The 22,888-nt window shown below is 44.8% G+C and overlaps 1 protein-coding gene across 1 annotated transcript in view; it reads right to left on the reverse strand.

The window, feature by feature from the left end:
- The window catches only part of lingo2 (leucine rich repeat and Ig domain containing 2), a 903,690-nt gene that overhangs the window by 614,199 nt on the left and 266,603 nt on the right, over positions 1–22,888 (reverse strand). The window lies entirely within an intron of this gene.

Here is a 22,888-nt window from a genome sequence, read left to right on the forward strand (position 1 = left end):
AATCAGCTCCGATGAACGGGCCACATTGTTCGCATGCCTGATACTAGATTCCCGAAACAAGCAATCTACTCCGAGCTCCGTCACAGCAAGTGAGTCCCAGGAGGATAGAGAAAACACTTCAAGGATACCCTCAAAGCCTTCTGTAAAAAATGTAACATCCCCACCGACTCTTCGGAATCCCTGGCCCAAGACCGCTCAATGTGGAGGAGAAGTATTCCAGAATGCGCCGACCACTTTGAGTTTCTTTGTTGGGAGCACGCAGAAGCCAAGTACAAACAGCAGAAGGAGCGTACAACAAACCAAGCACCCCACCCACCAACCACCACTTGCCCCATCTATAAGAGAGTCTGTAGATCCCGCATAGGACTCATTAGTCACCTTAGAACTCATATTCATGTGGAAGCAAGTCATCCTCGACTCCGGGGGACTCCGAAGAAGGTGCCACAGGTGCCATAGTTCAGATGAGACATTAAATCAGGATCCAATCTGCCTGAGTAGGTTACAGAAGTGGATCGTAAGGATTTCATATCAGTTCTCTGGGTATTCCAAATACCATTCCTAGCTGAATCAACACCAGTAAAACTAATTACCTGATATGTCATGTCAATGCTATTTGTGTGCTTTTGCCTGCTGAAATTGTCTAGGTAATAGTAATCATTGCACTTCTAAAATGACTCATGCTCTGGAAATTTTGTAAGATATGTGATATAATACTATAAAAATGCTGACACCCTCCTCAATGCCTCTGTTACCCCTAGGCTCAACTTTTCTAATGTCTTGCATGCCAGCCTAGAGAGCTCTACTCTACATAAACTCTAACACATCCAGATCTCCACTACTTACATCCTATCCATACCAGGCCACACTCATTTATCACCCAACCTTGCTAACCTACACTGTGGTAACAAGTTGTCATAAACCACCAAGCAAAGCTAAAGCATCTGAAATCTTAGGTTGTGTTACGTGCTTAAGCATCATTACTAAAGCACAGTTTTCCAATTTAAAACAATTTTGAAGACATCCAACATCAACAGCACTGATACAATACTATCAACATGGCAAAATATTCCAAAAATATTCCTTGTGAGGTACCTATTATATCTGTTACTTTTAACGCAGGTTATTACATATATTTTTTCTGTTGTGTATGATTCTTTAGACGTCGCCAAGACAACAGCTGCAGATCAATGCTGGGTTCACAGGTTGAGGCAAGCCAAGCATTTGTTATGCGGCTTTGCTCTGCTTTTACTTCTCCAGCCTGAGTTTGAGAGGTTACTGGGACTGGCATTAAGTGAAGCACTGTCACTTCACCAGCCATTGTACCAGTTAATATCAACAGCAGTAAGTAAAACATCATTACATGTCCTACTAATCTGGCATTTTTCTCTCATTTCAATAAGTTGCTGCCGCACTCCTGCATAATGCATAGACAGGGAGCGAGCCCGAAGTCACAAAAGCATCAAAGGCTTGTCATGTGTTATTGCTTCATTAAAACCTACATGTGTGCAGAACTTTGCTGGCACTTTCAATTCCAGAGTGGCAGGGTGCTAGAGGCAGCGGGGAGGATTCTCCAAGCTCATTGGCTCAATGACCTGCATGTGGATCAGCAGAGAAGCATTGGAACAGGCTGAACATTTACTTTGCTAAATACGCCAGATAAGCATGTATTCTGAATTATTTTATTTTTAATCACTCAATTCTGAAACATGTGTTTTTTTTAAGTACTTTAGGCATTAAATGTATTCTCATTACTCATTGTCAGTCATCAGAATGGTTAACAGCAAGGGGGAGATGCCCAGATCGAAAGAAAATTGTCAAAGAATGAGGTTCGATTTAGCTGTTTTCCACGTGGCCGCTTTTCCGACCCAGCAGTGCATTTAGGAAGAGGTGTGCTTTCCGACAGGGATGGAGGGAAAAAGTAGAGGGAGAGTCACCTCAGTCTGCTCTTGCAAGCCTATTCAAGACTGTATTTGCGTAATGCCTGTATATGTATGCGTGTCTGCTGGGGACAGGTTCAAAAAGAGATCATTGCAAACAGCTACCCCTCATGACCGAGTCATGTCATGGGAAAGGGTGTCTAAAGAATAATGAGGGAAAACTGAAAGTCAAATATCAGGCAGAAGAAAAAAATAAAGAGGACTTTTTAAGAATAGGATCAAAACATAACTATTTGCTGCAGAATCATAAAAATGCAATTCAATGTCTGGCCACAGATGGACCGCAGACTTTGACCTGAGAACAAAGATGGAGGTCACAGTTTGGCATGTTATTGAATCTCATTAAGGAGTTTTCCTTTCTTTCCCGAGTGAGTAGTGAATTTTAGAGAGTTCTGTAAGAACATGACTAAAATGCTCCTTTCTGCCTTTGTGTAATTCTGTTAACAACTGAGGCTGGAAAGAACTATAACATGCATATGAATGAGACTGAATGTGTGTGTGTGTGTGTGTGTGTGTGTGTGTGTGTGGGCAGATAACTAACTATATATATACCAGGCAGGAGTTTCCATTAGAATGTTTTTTCAGCGCAATTCGCTCAAAATCGGCCAAACCAGTGCAAAAGATTGCATTATTTTAAGCAAATTACTATTAGCGCAAATTGAATTTTCACGATCTGTCACGCGAGTTTAAAAAAGAATGCACTAGAAGCTGGCACTGCCCACTAAACTTATCTCGGCACCAGATCATCATTGTGAGTTTCCACACTGTACAACAACAACTTGTATTTATATAGTGTCTTTAATGTAGTAAAACTCCCGAATCACTTCACAGCAACTTTATCAAACAAAATTTGACGCCAAGCCACATAAGGAGATATTAGGGCAGATGACTAAAAGCTTGGTCAATGAGGTAAGTTTTAACGAGTCTCTTTAAGGAGGAGAGAGAGGTAGAGAGGCAGAGAGGTTCAGGGAGGGAATTTCAGAGCTTAGGGCCTAGGCAACAGAAGGCACAGCTGGCAATGGTGGAGCGATTAAAATCCAGGATGCTCAAGAGGCGCGAATTGGAGGAGCACAGATATCTCGGAGGGTTGTGGGCATGGAAGAGAAGACAAAGATAGGGAGGGGCGAGGCCATGGAGGGATTTGAAAACAAGGATGAGAATTTTAAAATCGTGGTTTTGCTGGACCGGGAGCCAATGTAGATCAGCGAGCACAGGGGTGATGGGTGAACGGGACTTGGTGCAAGTTAGCACACTATGTAACCAGTAAATGGTTCTGTATAGTTTTTTTAAAGTCATTTTCAGTTTATTAAAATCAGGATACTCACATATGGTGCACTAGATACTCTGATTAAAATGCTTATTTTGGTGATAACCCCATTTTCAGCTGTATTAATCAAACTGCACCAGGTTACCACTCTTCAATATATGAAGGAATAATTTTTAATGAAAAACAATTTCAAAAACATTTTCTGAAACATTGCTCGCTTGCACTTGTTCATGGCAATTAGTAATTAGGACAGAAAATGGAATGTTGGCCTTTATTGCAAAGGGGATGGAGTATAAAAGTAAGGAAGTCCTGCTACAACTGTACAGGGCGTTGGTGAGACCACACCTGGTAGAGTATTGTTCTCCTTATTTAAGGAAGGATATACTTGCATTGAAGGAAGTTCAGAGAAGGTTCACGAGGTTGATTCCTGAGATAAAAGGGTTGTCATATGAAGAAAGGTTGAGCAGGTTGGGCCTATACTCGGAGTTTAGAAGACTGAGAGGTGATCTTATTGAAACGTATAAGATTTTGAGGAGGCTTGACAGGATAGATGCAGAGAGGATGTTTCCTCTCATGAAGCAGTCTAGAACTAGGGGGCATAGTCTCAGAATAAAGGGTCGCCCATTTAAAACGGAGATGAGGAGGAATTTCTTCTCTCAGAGAGTCGTGAATCTTTGGAATTCTCTACCTCAGAGAGCAGTGGAAGCTGGGTCATTGAGTATATTTAAGTTGGAGGTAGACAGATTTTTGAAAGATAAGGGAGTCAAGGGTTATTGGGAGCAGGCATGGAAGTGGAGTTGAGGTCAGGATCGGATCAGCCATGATCTTATTGAATGGAGGAGCAGGCTCGAGGGGCCAAATGACCGACTTCTGCTGCTATTCCTTATGGTCCTATGGTCTTATGTTCTTATGCCAGAATTTGAGGAGAAATTTGAGGACAAAATACCCTCTCAAAACTAGTGCAATTTTGAGTGCAATTTGTGCCCGGATCGCCAATGTTGCCTAAAGTAAAAACTCTTTACTTTAGGCAACATTTTGAATTTTGAATTTCAAAATAAAACAAAACTTTGAGCCGACTTACATGAAATTGATTTGCATTTCCTTGTTTACTGGCTTGAATCAATTGCACAAAATGATTAAAGTTATTCCTGTATTTTGATTATGTATGACTGATATTGGATTGATCTACTAGCTCTGCATCAATAATTGTTTTGTTACTGTTAGTAACAGCTATGAAGTAGTTACAACTGGAACATCCTGATGCCTGGGGATTGCAATCGAACCGTACAGTATTAGTAACAAACACGCTCGTGCTTTTGTGTAAAATTCTTCTGCTTTCTTTTATTTTAATAAAAGTATTAGCCCATGGGTTAGCAGCTTGTCGGAACAGTTGATACAGAAATTTCATAGAAACAGGGTAGCACATTCATTATTAATATTGCACCGTGTGATTTAAACCACTTGTTTTAAACATGAAGCTGGAAAACCTAATAACTGCTGTCTTCCAAAATGACAATCTAGGTATAACATGCTAATTTTCAGCATGTTTTATTGCTTTGTAAGCACAAGTAACTTCAGTGCGGCACTGAGGGAGTGCTGCCCTGTTGGAAGTGGCATAAACAGAGGCCTTGTCTGACTTCTCAGTGAATGCAAAGGATCCCATAGGATCCCAAGGGTAGTAGACATCTGAAATTCTCTCTGCCAAATGGCTGTGGTTGCTGGGACAATTGGAGCTGTCAAGATTGAGATTTTTGTTGGGTTAGGGTATCAAGGGATATGGAGCTATGGTGGATAAATGGAGTTGAAGCACAGATCATCCATGATCTGATTGAATGGCGGATCAAGCTCAAGGCTCAAAGGCCTACTCCTGTTTCTATACTCCTGGCACCATTCAAAGGTGACTGGAGATTGCTTCTGGTGGTCTCGACAAATTTCTCCCACAATCAGCCAACCCAAAGCAAACTATCTGATCATTGTTTTCTTTGCAGCTTGTGAGATCTTGCCTGCCACATTTATCTGATTAACAACAGTGATTACTCTTCAAACCTAATTTATTTAGTTGGGAAGCATTTTGGGATGTAATGAAGATGTGATAGAGTAGTCTATAAATGCAGCTTCATTCTTATAGACTAGTTTTGTAAACTTGTGAACAATTGCCCAGTCTTGCTAACTAAACAGTAACTAAACTCACCTTCTAAACTGGTTATTAAAACATCTCAACTAAACAATGAATCAGTCATTGGAGTGGAAGGACAAGTTGACTCAAACCTGTCACCATTTGACTTCACATAAATACCGCCAGGCTTTTCCTTTCTGAACTCACTTTTAATTTGCCGGATGAGCAGAATAAATTCAGAGAGGGTACTGGCTGAGTCCTGGGGCATGAGTAGTTAAACCTATTTAGAAACACTGATTGGCTTTCGTTGTCAGTGGCCTCTCACCAAATTATGCCGGCCTCACATTAAATTATTATTGAATTTTCTCTCAGTACGAGAAAAAAATCTGAAGTAGTGTCAGCTGCTTAAAGCTTATGTTGCCAGCTTTCTGATTCTTCAGAGGATCCTATTAATGCAGAGAGAAAACTTGGTGGAAATGATTGCATATTGACTTTTTCTATTCACAATTCCACAATTACAAAGGCAGTTTATTAAAAAAGAGGACAAAATGGTATTTTGATACTTTGTTGCCAAGAAAGCATAAACTAATGGTTTTCAGGCAAGCTTATAAATTGGCTGTTAGAATGATGTATCATTTTGTGGAGAATTTCTAGAGCTTAGTGAAAATGTGACAGATCAAACATAAATCTTTTAAAGATTTTTTTTGCTCAAAACCTTGAAGTGGTAATAGAACACCCAGAAATCAGCATTGACATAAATATTATAGATCCAGTAGTACTGAGGCATTTTGCAATAAATCCACTATTAATGCAATATTGGAAGGCCATGGAGAGTGGCATTGTATATCAAGTTCCACTAGCCCTAGACAATAATGAGGTCTAGAGGGTATCACCATCACTTCATTGCTGTAGGTGAAGCTCAAGCTATAAAAAGTGTCTGCAGGTTACCCGAATTTTGTTCACTTGTTTTCCCTAAACTCTAAATATATTATTCTAATGCGTTTTGCTTCAAAGTAAGATGTGTTCCACAAGATGGTACTCTAACTGATTATTTCCAAGCGTCTTCCATTTGTGGAACTCTTCACCTTCCTTCAACTTCCCTTCGTCTTCCAACCAACGGCCTTGTAAACACCAGGCTTTGTATCACTGAACTGCAACTTCTTCGGTTATGCCATCTTCACCCCTCTACTTTTCAACTTTAATAGTATTCTAAAACAATGGGCCTTGTTCCTTGGTTTGTGTGGTTTTAATTAGCAACATATGATCTGTGTGTTTGAATTACACTTGCAGGGCTGCAGGGCTGAATTTTGGCGGTCTCATTAGTTCATGTTTTGACTTGTTTCTGACATAATTTCTGATTTGATAGAAGTGTTTAAAATCATGACGGGTTTAGATAGAGTAAATAAAGAGAAACTGTTTCCAATGGCTGAAGATTCGATAACCAGAGGCAACAGATTTAAGGTGATTGGGAAATGAACTAGAGGTAACATGAAGAAAAACTTTTTTATGCGTAATTAGGATTTGGAATGCACTACCTGATAGGGTTGTGGATACAGAATAATAGTAGTCTTCAAAAGGGAATTGGATAAATACTTGAAGAATGGCCTCCTTTTGGCTGTAATATTCAATGATTCTAACCTAGCATTGAATCTTAATTTCACAGATATAGGTTTCTAATTGTCAGCCATGGCTCAGTTGGTAGCACTCTCGCCTCTGAGCCAGTAGGTGTGGGTTCAAAGTCCCTCTCCAGATACTTGAGCATAAGGTATATGCTTGACACTTCAGTGCAGTACTGAGGGAGTGCTGCATTGTCACAAGTGCTGTTTTCCAGATAAAACATTAAACCGAGGCCCAGTCTGCCTTCCCAGGTGGATCTCAAAGATCTCATAACATTGGGCCGCAAATTGCGCACGCACCCGAAGTGGTCTCACAAATGCATCGCGCGCCAAGAAGCGGCATTGACAGGTCACAAGCATCCCCGGGAGAAGGATTTGGGCTATTTCCCCAACTCCTACTCAGTGAATATCCTTCAAACTGGTAAAAGCAGGCATACAGCCTACTTTTACCAGCTTAAGAGTTTTAAAAGATAGAAAAACTAGATTTCATCACTAATTTTTATATTAAAAACCCTGTCCATTAAGGTAAGTTTATTTATACCTCTATTAAAACATATTAAATAAAATTCCAAAAAATAATTTTTTGTCTAAAATATTTAATTAAATTCAATTTCAATTTATTTTAAATATGTGAGGTGTTTTTAAATTTATTGTGGTGTGTTTCTGTGTTTTTGGGTGTATTCTCATTGATAGTAATGGGAGCTCGGAGCTCCCATTATTATCAATGAGAATACTCCATGTTCATTGGTAGTCCAGACCCACGTGATCCAAGGTTGTGCTTATGTTCCTGGGATGTGTGGGCCCATAAGCTGAACTGCGAATGGAGACCTTGGACCACAAGTATACGTTCCTCAGGTACTTTTGTAAAAACATTTTGGTCGAAGGTGTCCGTCCACAGGAAGCCTCCGACTGCAATTTTGTGAGCCATTATTTTGAAGCAGATCAGGGGAGATCTTCCCTCGCCAATAGTTACCCCTCAACCAACGCCATGAAAACAGACTATCCAGTCATTATCTCATTGCTGTTACTCAGCAGGCCAGGCAGCATCTGTAGAGAGAGAGATGGAGCAGTTCTGATGAAGGGCCATCGACCTGAAACGCTAACTCTGTTTCTCTCTCCACAGATGCTGCCTGACCTGCTGAGTATTTCCAGCACTTTCTATTTTTATTCCAGATTTCCAGCACCCACAGTATTTTGCTTTTGTATCTCATTGCTGTTTGTGGCACCTTGCTGTCAGCAATTTGGCTGCTATATTTCCAACATTACAACCGGAATTCATTGGCTGTAAAGTGGGATGTCCTGAGGTTGCACAAGGCATTATACCTGTATATAAATGCAAGTTCGCTCTTTAATTTCAGTTGTGAATGAAGAATTTCAGGCACCTGTTATATTGTTGCTATATTATCTTCTAGAAAGATCTCACAACTCATTCGGGAATGAATTTGGCAGTGTGTCCAAAGCTAGTGAAAGTCCCAGAAAATGTGCAGCCTTTTTGGAAGAGCCACACTCCTGGGCAAAGACCTTTTCAATAATTATTCTCATAATTCCCACAGATAAAGCAAAACATATGTTCTTTTTATTTCATATATTCTCTCCTGCAATGCTTGCATAGCCAAAATTGTACTGTGAAACTGTGAAGGGAAAAAGATACTGAAATGTATCGACATCTAAAAGTCCAAATGCACATGTGTGGCATTTAAGCCTCTCACCATTGCATTCTGTTTGCTCTTAAAAACATTTATGATTGGTGTTGTGTTCAGTCAGTGCATGGGGCAAAATTGACCTAACCGTCCCAATTATTAGATTGAATGTATGATGGTTTATACCAATCCTTTGACATGTCTTCTCTTCTTCCCACCTAAGAGTGATTACAGTCTCAGACCAACGATGGCTGAGAACTATCAAAACTTTATGAATGGGAGCAGAGGAGTTAAAAATTTCAGATTACTTGGCTATGATCCCTCAACCTTCTGGGAGAGTTGCAGGATGAATGTGACCTACAGTATGCACCTCCAATACTTGAGCTTGTGACTTCCTTATGAGAAAGTCACTGTTTGAATTCCCTCACTGAGCAAGTTTCACCAGCTGAGCAGCTGGAATAAAAGCAGCGGGCTGGGAGCATCGTGAGAACAGACGACCAGCAGGGTTAAAAGCTGCCCAAACAGCACCAACTGACCTGGGGGTGAGAGAAGTAAAAATAAATCAAAGTGTGATTTTACAGAAAAGCAGGGAAGTGTTTGGTTGGTCGTATTTCTCTCTTTTTCTTGGGCATTGGTTTAAATTAAGAGCCGGGATTAAAAACTAAATATTTGTAACTTCAAATCTTAATTAATTAAATAAAATACATTCATGATGGCAGGGAAGCCAATGTGTTACTGTTACAGCATGTGGGAGCTGGTGGACATCATTGAGGTCCACGGTGACCACATCTGCAGTAAGTGTTGGCTGCTCGAGGAACTTCGACTCCGTGTTGATGAGCTGGAGTTCAAGCTTCAAACACTGCGACACATCAGAGAGGTGGAGAGTTACCTGGATGCTGTGTTCCAGAGAGTCACACCCTTTAGGTTAATTAATTCAAATTTAATCCGTGGTCAGGGACAGGAGGGTGTGACTACGAGCGAGGCAGGTATGGGGACCCAAGATGTAGTGATGGAGGAGCATGAACCCTTGCTCTTGTCCAACAGGTACGAGATTCTAGCTCCCTGTGTGGACGAGAGCAAGGACTGCAGGGAGGTTGAGCAAACTGACCACAGCGCCAGTGGTACAGAGGGCCATTCAAGTTGGGGGAGTAAAAAGAAACGTTGTAGTGGTAGGGGACAGTACAGTGAGGGGGATAGATACTGTTCTCTGCAGCCGAGAGTGTGAGTCCCAAAGGCTGTGTTGCCTGCCCAGTGCCAGGGTTAAGGACATTTCCTCTGGGCTGGAGAGAAACTTGGAGTGGGAGGGGAAAGATCCAGTTGTCATGGTCCACGTAGGTACGAACGACATAGATAGGACAAACAAAGAGGTTCTGCTGAGGGAGTATGAGCAGTTAGGGACTAAATTAAAAAGCAGAACCACAAAGATAATAATCTCTGGATTACTACCTGAGACACGAGCAAATTTACATAGGGTAAATAGGATCAGACAAATGAATGTGTGGCTCAAAGATTGGTGTGGGAGGAATAGGTTTCAATTCATGGGGCACTGGCACCAGTACTGGGATAGGAGGGAGCTGTACCTCCCTGCAGTCCTTGCTCTCGTCCACACAGGGAGCAAGAATCTCGTACCTGTTGGACAAGAGCAAGGGCTCATTCTGTTTGAGAATACATGTGTGATCAAGGAATGAAGGCAGGATTGGGCTTGGCTGTAATGTGTCCCCCCTCCCCCTCCACAGTTTACCCCATGGTTGACACTCACTTTTTTAGGTCGCACATGAATAATAGCCTCATGGCTAAGATATGGGAGGATGCTGAGCGCTGGTGAAACCATAGCTCTATGAGAGTCCATTTCAAGCGAATAGAATTTGAGGGGCCTAAAATAAAATCCAAATATTCCTTCCTCAGAAAGAGGTACGGCTCAACAGATAACACTTGCAAAGCACCTGATCCTATTAAAAAGTTAGCATTGACTACTTAGTGAAACATGTACAAGAGATTAAAACAAGCTAAATTAAATATTCACTTTAGAGTGCATTACGGAATTACCAAAGCTGTAAAACATGTTCGACTGAACACTCATCTCTTTAGAAATATTGTCATTCTTCTGATGTTAAAATAAAACTCATTGATAATTAATAATCATCATCATGCCTGCTATGCTTCAGAAGGTGTCATGATTTATTTAAATGTCTTTTTCAGATCTTTCGCTGAACCATACCAGCTGAAAGGCGATATAACCCGCAGAGCACTGCCCCTGACAGGACTCAAAAAGTCACCTATTTCTAAAGTTTGCTTTAGCCTCTGTCGGGGTCTGAATCTGCCAGTAAATAATCACACTGGCAATTGATTGAATACATCCTTTCCACAGTGCTTGGGTTCAACAAACCATTTATCGACCTGGTCTGGCCCAGATATACAAAATGCATTGCAGGCCTGTTTAAAATATAATCTATAAATTCCGGTGGATCAAAAATGAGCATTTTGTAAAATATCTTTTGCTGCACGCTACTGTTTGGTGGCCATAATTATAAGGTGCATGTTCTATTAACATAATTTTTTACATCTTGCTGACTCAGAAATATGTCTTTTAACGGCATGCATACGTTTTGACTGAGATTGGCTAAGTGGAAAGAGTAAAACAACAACAACTTGCATTTCTATAGCGCCTTTAACATAGTAAAACTACAACAACAACTTGTTTTTATATTGCGCCTTTAACATAGTAAAACTACAACAACAACGTGTTTTTATATAGCGCCTTTAACATAGTGAAATGTTCCAAGGCGCTTCACAGGAGTACTATGAGATAAAAATTTGACACCGAGCCGCATAAGTAGAAATTAGCGCAGGTGACCAAAAGCTTGGTCAAAGAGGTATGTTTTAAGGAGCATCTTGAAGGAGGAAAGAGGTAGAGAGGCTGAGAGGATTAGGCAGGGAGTTCCAGAGCTTAGGGCATAGGCAACAGAAGGCACAGCCACCAATGGTTGGGCGATTATAATCAGGAATGCTCAAGAGAGCAGAATTAGAGAAGTGCAGACATCTCGGAGGGGTTGTGGGGCTGGAGGAGATTACAGAAATAGGGAGAGGTAAGGCCATGGAGGGATTTGAAAACAAGGATGAGAATTTTGAAATCGAGGCGTTGCTTAACCGGAAGCCAATGTAGGCAAGCGACCACAGGGATAATGGATGAGCAGGACTTGGTGAGAGTTAGGACATGGACAGCCGAGTTTTGGACAGTCTAGTTTACAGAGGGTAGAATGTGGGAGACCAGCCAGGAGTGCATTGAAATAGTCAAGTCTAGAGGTAACAAAGGCATGTATGAAGGCTTCAGCAACAGATGAGCTGAGGCAAAGGTAGAGACGGGCGATGTTACGGAGGTGGAAATAGGTAGTCTTAGTTATACTACTCATTTCAGGGTCAAATATGACACCAAGGTTGTGAACAGTCTGGTTCAGCCTCAGACAGAAGTTGGGAAGAGGGATGGAGTCAGTCGCTCGGGAAGGGAATTTGTGGTGAGGACTGAAAGAAATGGCTTCAGTCTTCCCAATATTCAATTGAAGAAACGATGTGGGAGCGGGAAAAGAAGCCGTTGCAGGTGATTCTCTGGCTACGATTAGATAGATAAGAATGGAACCAGGTGAGTGTGGTCCCACCCAGCTGGATGGTGGAAAGGCATTGGCCAACTGTGTCAAAGACTGCAGACAAGTCAAGAAGGACGAGGAGGGATAGTTTGCCTTTGTCACAGTCACAAAGGATGTCATTTGTTACTTTGAAGGGAGACGTTTCGGTACTGTGACAGGCGCGGAAGCCAGATTGGAGCGATTCAAACATGAAATTGCGGGAAAGAAGAACGTGGATTTGGGAGGTGGCAACACATTCAAGGACTTTGGAGAGGAAAGGGAGGCTGGAGATGGGGCGTCCCAAGATGCTTCACAGGAGCGTTATCAGACAAAATTTGACACTGTGTCACAGAAGGAGGTATTGGGATATATTGAGCAAAAGCGCGGTCAAAGAGGTAGGTTTTAAGGAGGGCCTTAAAGGAGGAGAAAAAGTTAAGAGATGTGGAGAGGTTTAGGGAGGGAATTTCATAGCTTATGTCCCAGGCAGCTGAAGGCACGGCTGCCAATGGTGGAGCAATTAAAAGCAGGGATGCCCAAGAGGCCAGAATTGGAGGAGCGCAGAGATCTCGGAGGGTTGTAGGGCTGGAAGAGATTACAGACATCGGGAGGAGCCAGGCCACGGAGGAATTTGAAAACAAGGATGAAAATGTTAAAATCTCATTGCAAGCATTGTTCTCCTGCAGAGGAATTCAATCCATTAAGTCACAAGAAATGCTTCACTGCGCGTGATATATTTTAGATTATTTAGCAGCCCCCGCAGGACAACAAATACCTTGTGGTTGCCGAAAGGACCTCGCACCAGCCGCTTCTGTCCCGGGCCGAAGAGACCTCGCACCAGTCCCGGGCCATCCAGGGCTGAAAGGACTCTGCACCGGCCCCGGGCTGAAAGGACTCCACACTTGCCCACGCCTGTCCCTGTGGTGGTACACCAGCTGTTCATTGTGCTGACAGATTCAGGGGCCGTCGCACCAGCCGAAGGGACTCTGGGCCGGTGCTGAACCGGCCGAAGGGACCGAGGTGGCGGCGTTCAACCCAACGCCTTAAACTCCTAACCAACTTTTAAACAATTTTTAAACTTTGAATCAACTTTTAAACTTTTTAAACAATTTGGGAGAACTTTTAAAAATTACATTTTAGACTTCAAATCGAAATACTTTTAAACATCTATTATTGATCTACATCTTTGACTTTTTAACAACTTTTAGAATCTTTTTAAATTGGGGAAACTTTTATAACCTATTATGTATTTACATCTTAGACTTTTCAACAACTCTTAGAAACTTTTTAAACAAATTGGGAATTTTTATTAACTTTTAACTTTTAAAATAACTTTGGAAGTCACCTTCCTAATGCCTGCCCCCCAGCCAAGCCTCGGGCCATCTACCATCAATGGCGCTTCTCGGCGCCGAGCTTGTGGCCAATACTTTGCCGTAAGCAATTAGGCTTTTTGAGTTGTGCCTGGTCTCCAGTTGTTGTGGACCCCCTTGCCACTGGACCAGCTAAGCCCGTGTGGTTGCCGGTGTGCAGCGGCCACCCCATGTTAACAGAACTCACGCACAGGCATCTTCCACTCCGTCAGTATGAAGTTCGGGACCTGGAACGTCAGGACCCTCATGGACAATCCCAACAGGAACAGGCCACCATAGTTGCCCGGGAACTCAGACGTTTTGACATTGACATCACCGCCCGAAGCAAGAACCGGCAGGCAAGGGAAGGCCAGTTGAAGGAACATGGTGGAGGTTACACCTTCTTCTGGAAAAGGAAACCAGAGGCAGAACGCCGTCTTCATGGAGTTGGCTTTGCCGTCAAGAATGAGCTGGTCGACCGCCTCAAAGACTAACCCTGTGGGGTTAACGAATGCCTCATGACTCTTTGTATTAACCTATCCTGGAACCAATGCACCACAGTCATCAGTGCGTACGCCCCTACACTCGATGCAACGGATGAGGCGAAAGAGGGTTTTTATTCCAACCTCGAGACATCCTTGTTCCGCATCCCCACGGGTGACAAATTGATTCTCCTGGGTGATTTTAATACCAGGGTCGGCAAAGACACAGCCCTCTGGGGAGGCGTGATTGGCAGAGAGGGTGCAGGGAAAGCCAACTCCAGCAGTACCCTACTCCTGATAAAATGTCGAGAACATGAACTCCTCATCACCAACACCCTGTTCTGCCAGAGGGACAAATACAAGGCATCGTGGCAACACCCTAGCTCCAAACACTGACACCTGCTTGACTATGTCATCGTCCAAGCCAGGGATCGCAAGGATGTGCGCATCACCCGCGCCATGACAGGAGCTGACGATTGCTGGACAGACCACTGCCTAATCTGATCCATCATCAACATTAAAATTGCCCCAAAGCAGAGGGGACAGCAGAAGCAGTTCTGCAAAAAAATTAATTCCGGGGCAATTAGAGACCCAGCTAATAGAGCGCCTCACAGCCAATCTGGCGTGCCTTGATGACCCTGAGATGCTGAATGCCCACAGCGCTTGGTCTGCCCTCCAGGCCTCGAAAACCAGTGCCTGTGACGAGAAACTTGATCACTCAACCAGAAAATATAAGGACTGGTTTGATGAAAATGATCAGGAGATCAAAGAACTAATAAATCGCAAACGCAAAGCATTTCTGAGGCTCAAGTGACAACCCAACTTGGGAGCTGTAAAACAACATTACAGATGGTTCAAGGCTCAGGTCCAACAAAAAACCCGGGACCTAAAGAACAGGTGGTGGATGGAGAAAGCACAAGAGATACAACAACTGGCCGACAGCCACGATATGTGAGGATTCTTCACTGCAATCAAGGCCACCTACGGTCCAAATTGCCAAGGCCCCACCCCACTCCTGGCCATGAACGGGGAAACACTCATCAAGGACACTGAGGCTGTCAGGGCCCGATGGAAGGAGCACTTTGAAGATCTCCTCAATTGTGACTCTGCCTTTCCCTTGAGTGTTCTCGACTCCATCCCGCAGCATGCGACCCGCCACCAACTCAGTGAAACTCCAACGTTGCATGAGGTAGACAATGCCATAAAACAGCTCAAGAATAACAAGGCTACGGGTGTGGATGGAATCCCTGCTGAGGTGCTAAAATATAGTGGAGAGGCGCTGTTGGCGCGGATACATGACCTCATCTCTGTCATATATTCAACTATCATTGTAACCCATGTATAAGCTGACCAAAGTTGTACACCTTGAGAACACTGACCACAAGGGGCGAACTTGACACACTAAACTGGACTTTCCGGTATAAAAGGGGAAGCTCCACCCACCGTCTGTCACTTGAGGTCTTGGTAATAAAGGTAACTGGTCACTGAGCAACCTTCTCTCAAGTATGTGCCTCATGTGCATTTATGCTGTATAGTAAGGATATATCATTGGCGATAAGAAACTGGGATTTAAACCACGCGAGCATGGCCACTAGCAGCACAGAAGAGAGGTACTGTGTTGGTGATGATTGGGACGACTTTATTGAGAGACTAAGCAAAGTTTTGTCACTACGGAATGGTTGGGACAGATTCGGCCGACAAAGGCAAGGCTCATCTCCTGACGGTTTGTGGATCCAGAACATATTCCTTGATGAAGGACCTTCTAGCGCCAGAGAAGCTGACGGACAAGACGTTCGAAGAGCTCAGTAAGTTGATCAGTGAACACCTTAAACCGAGCAGCTTGCATGTGGTGAGACACCGGTTTTACACACACCGGTGGCGAGAAGGGCAAAGCGTTCCAGACTTCGTGGCAGACCTCCGGCGACTGGCGAGCCTATGTAAGTTCCCAGATGCATGCAGAGCAGAGATGCTGCAAGACTTTTTTATTGAGGGCATCAGGCAAGCTGGAGTTTTCAAGAAACTGATTGAGACCAAAGACCTGACCTTGGAAGCGACGGCTCTGATAGCCCAGACAATTATCACAGGGGAGGAAGAGACCAAAATGATTTATGGCAAAAATCTTAGCTCAAATGCAGCAAACGACCAGGGAGTCAACATTGTTAACGCGGCACACCGTTCTCCAGGCAGACAAGGGCAATCGGACATGCATCAGCATGTAGTCGAACCCAAAGAGGGGAATTCAACAGAAACAATGGCTAGCTGAACGGCGATTCATGCCATCGCAATGGACAATGCGGCCAGTAATGGGGCCATCAACACCTGTTAATGGTGCGCTTAAGGACAGTTACAGAGACAGTCAGAGACGATTGACTGGTAATGGACCTTTTGTTTCCAATAATGGGGCCTCTAGCTCATGCTGGAGATGTGGAGGTAAATATCCAGCCAGAGTTTGCAGGTATCAGCAATATACCTGCAGAAACTGCAACATCAGCGGTCACTTGGCACGTATGTGCAGGAAGCCTGCAGCCAGGTTGATGTCCGAGGAGGACGGGCCCGATGTAAGTCCTACAAGGCCAAATGACTACTGGGGGAAATCGCTGGAAGCTGAAGTTCAGCAAGTTTATGTGGAGCACATATACAGTTCAGATACCAGGACGCCACCGATAATGATGAAAGTGCTCCTCAATGGCATCCCAGTATTAATGGAGCTAGACACGGGGGCCAGCCAGTCCCTGATGAGTATCAAACAGTTCGAAAGGTTGTGGGTGTCCAAGGCCAGGCAGCCAAAATTATTGTTGATTGACGCACTGCTACGGACAGGTACAAAGGAGATCATTCCGGTGCTAGGCAGCGCCACGGTAGTCGTGACCCACAAAGATTCGGAGAACAGGCCACTCTGGATTGTCCCGGGGTACGGTCCCGCACTACAGGAGAGGAGTTGGCTTGCTGTCATGAACTGGAAATGGGGTGATGTCAATGCAATTTCTTCTGTGGAGCGAATATCATGTTCACAGGTCCTTGACAAATTTGACTCATTATTTCAACCCGGCATTGGCACTTTCATGGGGACCAAGGTAGTGATTCACATAAACCCGGACGCCAGGCCAGTACACCACAAGGCCAGAGCGGTGCTGTACGTAATGTGGGAAAAGAAAGAATGCGAATTGGACCGCCTGCTGAGGGAAGGCATCATCTCGCCAATCGAATTCAGTGACTGGGCGACCCCGATATGTACTGGTGCTCAAGGCGGATGCGTCGGTCAGGATATGTGTCGATTACAAGGCCACCATCAATTGGGTGTCACTCCAAGACCAGTACCCGCTACCGAGAGTGGAGGACCTCTTTGCGACGCCATACGGTGGCAAACTTTTTTCAAAATTGGACCTGACCTCAGCTTACATGACCCAGGAGCTGGCGAGTGAGTCGAAGAAGCTGACCACCATCATGACACACAAGGGGTTGTTTGAGTATAACAGATGTCCGTTCGGGATTCGTTCGGCCACCGTGATCTTTCAGCGAAATATGGAAAGCCTCCTCAAGTCGATTCCAAGGACAGTGGTTTTTCAAGAGGACATCCTCATCACAGGTCGCAATACTGAAGAACACCTCCACAACCTGGAGGAGGTGCTACGCAGACTGGACCGGGTAGGGCTGCGACTGAAAAAGGTGAAGTGCATCTTCTTAGCTCCAGAGGTAAAATTCCTGGGGAGGAGGATAGCAGCAGACAGGATCAGACCTACTGTGTCCAAAACGGAAGCGATCCAGAGAGCACCCAGACCCCGTAACACGACAGAGCTGCGTTCATTCCTGGGGCTCCTGAACTATTTTGGTAACTTTCTTCCCAAATTGAGCACGCTGTTAGAGGCGCTACACGTGCTCCTACGCAAAGGTCGTGATTGGGTCTGGGGGGACAGCCAGGAAAGGGCTTTTGTTATGCTCCAACAAACTGTTAACGTTATATGACCCGTGTAAGAAACTAGTTTTAACGTGCGATGCGTCGTCCCATGGGGTCGGGTGTGTGTTGCAGCATGTGAATGCCAATGGTCAGTTACAGCCAGTAGCTTATGCCTCCAGAAGTCTGTCCCAGGCAGAAAGGGGCTACGGGATGGTACAAAAGGAAGCGCTAGCAAGTGTATATGCAGTAAAAAAAATGCACCAGTACCTGTTTGGCAGGAAATTTGAGCTGGAGACAGATCACAAACCCTAACGTCCCTTTTGGCCGACAACAAGGCCATGAATGCGAATGCATCGGCCCGCATACAGAGGTGGGCACTCACGTTAGCCACCTGTGACTAACAATTCGGCACAGACCGGGCACTGAAAACTGTGGCGATGCACTCAGCAGGCTCCCACTAGCCACCACTGAGGGGGCAACTGAACATGATGCTGAGCTGGTCACGGCTGTCGAAGCTTTCGAAAGCGAAGGCTCACCTGTGACAGCCCGTCAGATTAAGGTCTGGACAAATAAAGATCTTCTACTGTCTTGAGTTGAGAAATGTGTCCTGAATGGGGACTGGGCAGCCACGTACGGGGCATGCCCTGAGGAGTTTAAACCATTTCATGGGCGCAAGGATGAACTCTCGATTTAGGCCGATTGCCTACTGTGGGGAAACTGAGTAGTCATGCCCCAGAAGGGCAGAGAGGTGTTTATCAGAGAACTTCACAATGAGCACCCGGGCATTGTCATGATGAAGGCAATTGCCAGGTCACACGTTTGGTGGCCAGGGACAGATGCAGATCTGGAACTTTGTGTTCGCAGGTGCAACACGTGTGCTCAGCTGGGCAATGCACCCAGGGAAGCCGTCCTTAGCCCCTGGTCCTGGCCCGCCAAGCCATGGTCACACATCCATGTGGACTATGCAGGTCCTTTCATGGGAAAAATGTTTTTGGTTGTAGTAGACGCCGACTCCAAATGGATTGAGTGTGCCATTTTAAATTCAAGCACATCCTCTGCCATGGTAGAAAGTCTACGGGCAATGTTCACCATCCATGGTCTACCAGACCTCTTGGTCAGCGACAATGGCCCATGCTTCACAAGCACTGAGTTCCAGGACTTCATGGCAGGCAATGGAATGAACCATGTCAGAACAGCACCGTTCAAGCCGGCCTCAAACAGCAGTGCAGATAATCAAACAGGGAATGCTCAGAATCCAAGGGGGTTCCCTTTAAAGCCACTTATCACGCCTCCTGTTGGCCAATAGATCCTGACCACACTCGCTCACAGGGATTCCACCCGCAGAGCTGCTAATGAAAAGGACGCTCAAAACCAGGTTATCCCTTATACACCCTACTATGAAAGAAATTGTTGAGAGCAGGCATCAGTCACAATGTGATTACTATGACAGGAATGCGAGGGCGCGATGTAATGATGTCAATGACCCTGTTTTTGTCCTTAATTACGCTGCAGGGCCCAAATGGCTTGCAGGCACTATGATTGCCAAAGAGGGGAATAGGGTTTTGGTAGTTAAACTTACCAATGGACAAATCTGCCGCAAACACGTGGATCAAACTAAAAGGAGGTTCAGCAACCCCATAGAAGAAGCAGAGGAAGAACACGATGTAGCGTTTACTCCACCACAAGTGACAGAACACTGGAACCAAGTGTAGGAGAGCCCAGTCACTGTGGGCAGTCTGGACAAGCCTGAGGCACTGCAAACAGCAGACACTCAGGCCAGTGCCCAACAACCGGAGCCCCAACTCAGGCGCTCTACAAGGGAGCGTAAACCACCAGAGAGACTTAACCTGTGATCCCAATAAGACTTTGGCGGGGAGGTGATGTCATGTATTCAACTATCATTATAACCCATGTATAAACTGACCTAAGTTGTACACCTTGAGAACACTGACCACAAGGGGCGAACTTGTGGGAGACACTCCTAACCTGGACATTCCGGTATAAAAGGGGAAGCTCCACCCACCGTCTGTCACTTGAGGTCTTGGTAATAAAGGTAACTGGTCACTGAGTGATCTATTGTCAAGTATGGGCCTCGTGTGCATTTATATTGTATAGTAAGGATATATCAATCTCTCTCATCTGGAGGAGGAGAGCATGCCAGGAGATCCCAGAGATGCAGTGATTGTGACCATTTTTTAAAAAGGGGACAAGTCCGATTGTGTCAACTACAGGGGAATCTCCCTGCTATCAGCCATTGGGAAAGTTGTCACTAGAGTTCTCCTCAATCGTCTTCTCCCTATGGCTGAGGAACTCCTCCCGGAATCACAATGCGGATTTCATCCCCTACCAGCCACAACAGACATGATCTTTGCAGCGCGACAGTTGCAGGAAAAATGCAGGGAGCAGCGCCAGCCCTTATACATGGCCTTTTTCGATCTTACAAAGGCCTTTGACACTGTCAACAGTGAGGGTCTATGGAGCGTCCTCCTCCGTTTCGGATGCCCCCAAAGGTTTGTCAACATTCTTCGCCTGCATCACGATGACATGCAGGCCGTGATCCTTACCAACGGATCCATTACAGACCCAATCCACGTCCGGACTGGGGTCAAACAGGGCTGCGTAATCGCTCCAACCCTCTTCTCAATCTTCCTCGCCGCCATGCTCCCACCTCACAATCAACAAGCTCCCCGCTGGAGTGGAACTAAACTATAGAACCAGTGGGAAGCTGTTTAACCTACGCCACCTCCAGGCCAGGTCCAAGATCACCCCAACATCTGTCATTGAGCTGCAGTATGCGGACGATGCCTGCGTATGCGCATATTCAGAGGCTGGACTCCCGGATATAGTCAATGTTTTCACTAAGGCATATGAAAGCATGGGCCTTACGCTTAACATCCATAAGACAAAGGTCCTCCACTAGCCTGTCCTTGCCGCACAGCACTGACCTCCAATCATCAAGATCCACGGCACGGCCCTGGACAACGTGGACCATTTCCCATATCTCGGGAGCCTCTTATCAACAAAGGCAGACATTGATGCGGAGATTCAACATCGCCTCCAGTGCGCCAGGGCAACCTTCGGCCGTCCGAGGTAAAAAGTGTTTGAAGACCAGGCCTTCAAATCTACCACCAAACTCATGGTCTACAGGGCTGTAGTAATACCCGCCCTTCTGTATGGATCTGAGGCATGGACGATGTATAGAAGGCACCTCAAGTTGCTGGAGATATATCACCAACGATGTCTCCGCAAGATCCTGCAAATCCCCTGGGAGGACAGGCGCACCAACATCAGTGTCCTCGCCCAGGCCAACATCCCCAGTATTGAAGCACTGACCACACTCGATCAGCTTCGCTGGGCGCCACATAGTTCGCATGCCAGATATGAGACTCCCTAAGCAAATGTTTTATGCGGAGCTCCTTCATGTTAAATGAGCCAAATGAGGACAGCAGAAACGTTATAAGGACACCCTCAAAGCCTCCCTGGTAAAGTGCGACATCACCACTGACACCTGGGAGATCCTGACCGAAGACCGCCCGAGATGGAGAATGTGAATCCGGGAGGGCGTTGAGCTCTTCGAGTCTCAACACAAGCGGCGTGAAGAGGCCAAGCGCAGGCAGCGGAAGGAGTACGCGGCAAACTGGCCCCACCGACTACTTCCCTCGGCGAATGTCTGTCCCACCTGTAACAGGGTTTGTGACTCTCATATCGGACTGTTCCGCCATCAAAGAACTCACTTTGGGAGTGGAAGCAAGCCTTCTTCGATTCCGAGGGACTGCCTATGATGAAAACGGGCAGACAACTTGTTAACAATTCATTTTACACTACTGTACGAAGTCAAAATTTCCCCCTTGTGTGTTATATTTTGATATTTTCTGTGCTTGTTCATTTTTTCTTGTAAGTTCTGGATAGGGAACCATTCTTCTATGCTATCCAGTTATGCTGGTAGAGGGAGGTACCAGTTGTACATTGAATAGGTAGCTAAGGTGCTACCTATTTTCAAAAATGTAACAAACCAGGCCCAGATGACTACAAAACCATCGGTCTCCCATTGATATGGGGTGAAATAATGCAACTGACTATCAGGAATAAATTTGAACAATATTCAGGTTCAGTGCCAGCTGTGGTTCTGTTGGTAGCACTCTTGCCTCTGAGTCAAAAGATTGTGGGTTAATAAACCAGACTGACACTCCCACTGCAATACTCAGGGAGGTGCCACCTTTTGTATGGGAGATTAAGCTGAGTATACACTCTCAGGTGAACGTAAATGATACCACCGCATGATTTTGAAGAAGAGCAGGGGAGTTCTCCCTGGTGTCCTGGTCAATATTTATCCTTCAAGCAACATTTCTAAAACAGATTATCTGGTCATTATCACTTTGTTGTTTGTGGAAGCTTGTTGTGCCATATTTCCTACATTGCAACAGTGACTATACTTCAAAAAGTACTCAATTGGCTATAAAGTGCTTTAGGATGTCCTGAGGTCATGAAAGGTGCTCTATAAATGCAAGTCTTTCTTTAATATCATGTGAGAATAACCAGCAAAGAACAATCAGCAATGATTCAGAAGAGGAAGGTGCCGTTTGACCAATTTTTGTAAAACCAAATGTTTTGAGATGGTACTATCCCAGAGGACTATGGAAGGCTCCGATAACATGGTGGTGTGTCGAGATTTTGAAGACGTTCAGAATGAAACACTGCTACTTAAGTTTAAAGTGTTAAGATTCATGGTGAAACTTGCCAATTGATTAGAAATTAGAAGAAGGGTAGGAATACTTGTTAATGAAGCAATCAGGGTTGAGAGGAAGTGCTGAGTGCCCAACTCTTCCCAATTTTCTTTTGCAACTGAGATTCAGAAAGCAAACAGATCAGATTTATAGGAGGGATCAACTGAATCTGAGAAGGCAGCCAGGGAACTACAAAATTACTTAGACAAAAGATATAACTAGGTAGAACAGTAATCGATGAAAGT

Source organism: Pristiophorus japonicus, chromosome 1 (genome assembly GCF_044704955.1).
Source record: "Pristiophorus japonicus isolate sPriJap1 chromosome 1, sPriJap1.hap1, whole genome shotgun sequence".
Taxonomy (NCBI): Eukaryota; Metazoa; Chordata; class Chondrichthyes; family Pristiophoridae; genus Pristiophorus; species Pristiophorus japonicus.